Below are 1,839 nucleotides of genomic sequence, written 5' to 3' on the forward strand. Positions count from 1 at the left end.
CCCTCTATGAGGTGGATTGATTCAGTGACTGGGATAATTGGGATGGGAGTGTCAGAGACAGTGCGATTGGCACAGGACAGAGCGGAGTTTAGGGATGTTGTACATAGGGTCGCTATGAGTCGCAGGCGACTCGACGGCACATAACAACAACAATAACATCTTATCTTGATATCTTTCATATGTAATTTGTAGTCATTTAACCCTGTACATCCAAGAAACAAAATAAAACTTTATCAATAAAGACTTAAAAGTAGAGAGCTGAAAAGACTTGTACTCAATGTTCATTACACCACAGTTCACAATAGCCAAAAATGTGGAAGCATCCTAAATATCCACCAACAGAAGAATGTTGTTGTTGTTGTTAAGTGCCTTCGTGTCTCAGGCAACTCATAGCAGCCCTATGAAGAAGAGTCCTCAATGCTTGGGTGCCTTTCATCCCCTCTCCAGGTTCATAGGGTTTCCGGAGGCAAGCTATTATGGAAGTGGATGCCACTCCGTCTTCCAAGCTTGTTTTAATCGAGGAGCTCCACCCCACTCTCTGTCCACATTGGGTAACCGCCATTAACACATTTGACACATGTGTTACAAAATGTGGTACATACTTACATGAAATCTTATTCACCAGCAGAGGTATTTATAAAATTAAACTTAGCTATTCTATTTTTGCCGAGAAAACTGTTTCAGACAATGTGTTGAAACTTAAAGACTTATAAGAAGTAAAAAAGAAAATACCCAATGAATCCTGTGTCTTTAAAGAGAATAACACTTAATTATGGGGTGACTGTGTAGATGTATCAGAGGTAAGTTCAGAATATGTGAAAAAACGCTGGGAAGAAATAAATATAAAAGAGAACAGAAGACAAGAGTACCCTTTTACACATTTGCTAAGTTCTAAGTTTCAGGTCTAAACCAGGTGATATACATTGTTTCTTGTAATTATAACAATTATGTTATATTGCATTATATGTATGTGTATAATATATGATTCTACATAATAATGATAGCAATCAGTTATCCAGAACTTTCTACATTCCAGGGATTATGGTAAGTATTTTTTTATATCATCTCAACTTGAAAGCTAGACATAGTCCAAGACAAGGTTCTGGATGATTTGAAATCAGGACAGGTATGCATCAGGATTGTATCCTTTCTCAATATCAATTCAACCTTTTATACTGAGCAAATAATTCTAGAAGTTGGCTCTATGAAGAAGAATGTGTCATTATTGGGAAAAGGTTCATCAGAAACCTACATTATGCAGAGGGCACAGTCTTCAATATGGATTAAATCTCAATATCAGTATCTCAGTCACAAAAGGCCTACACTCTTTTTAAAGTTATTGTCTTTTTAAAGAGTTAGTCCACATGACAGCACCACATCTCATTTGAAGTAGTAAACTTTCATATTCTCATTTTATACATAAAAATATATATAAAAATACTGAAGCTTAGCAAAATTCATTCACTTACCAAATGGACTGTGATATGAAGATGCCATTGCTGATGTTGGATAGATATTTGCTGAAAACAGTGTACCAGAAAGATGTTTGCATGTGTGTTTTTTAATAAGTAAAAGCATTTTACTGTATAGATCATAAAAATTATTAATAAAATTGAGAAGAGGTATGAATAACATTAAGAAATATTTAATGGTGCTCATGTGAAATCTATCAACAATCTGTGTTATGCAGATGACACAACCCTGCTCGCTGAAACTGAGGAGGACCTCATGCACTTACTCCAGAGGGTCAAGGACTGCAGCCTTCAGTATGGACTGAGGCTCAATGTCAAGAAGACAAAGATTCTCACCACTGGACCAATTGGCAGCATCAGGATGGAT

The sequence above is a fragment of the Elephantulus edwardii genome, unplaced genomic scaffold, assembly GCF_000299155.1.
Source record: "Elephantulus edwardii isolate Elephantulus edwardi_28Jun2011 unplaced genomic scaffold, EleEdw1.0 scaffold00056, whole genome shotgun sequence".
Taxonomy (NCBI): domain Eukaryota; kingdom Metazoa; phylum Chordata; class Mammalia; order Macroscelidea; family Macroscelididae; genus Elephantulus; species Elephantulus edwardii.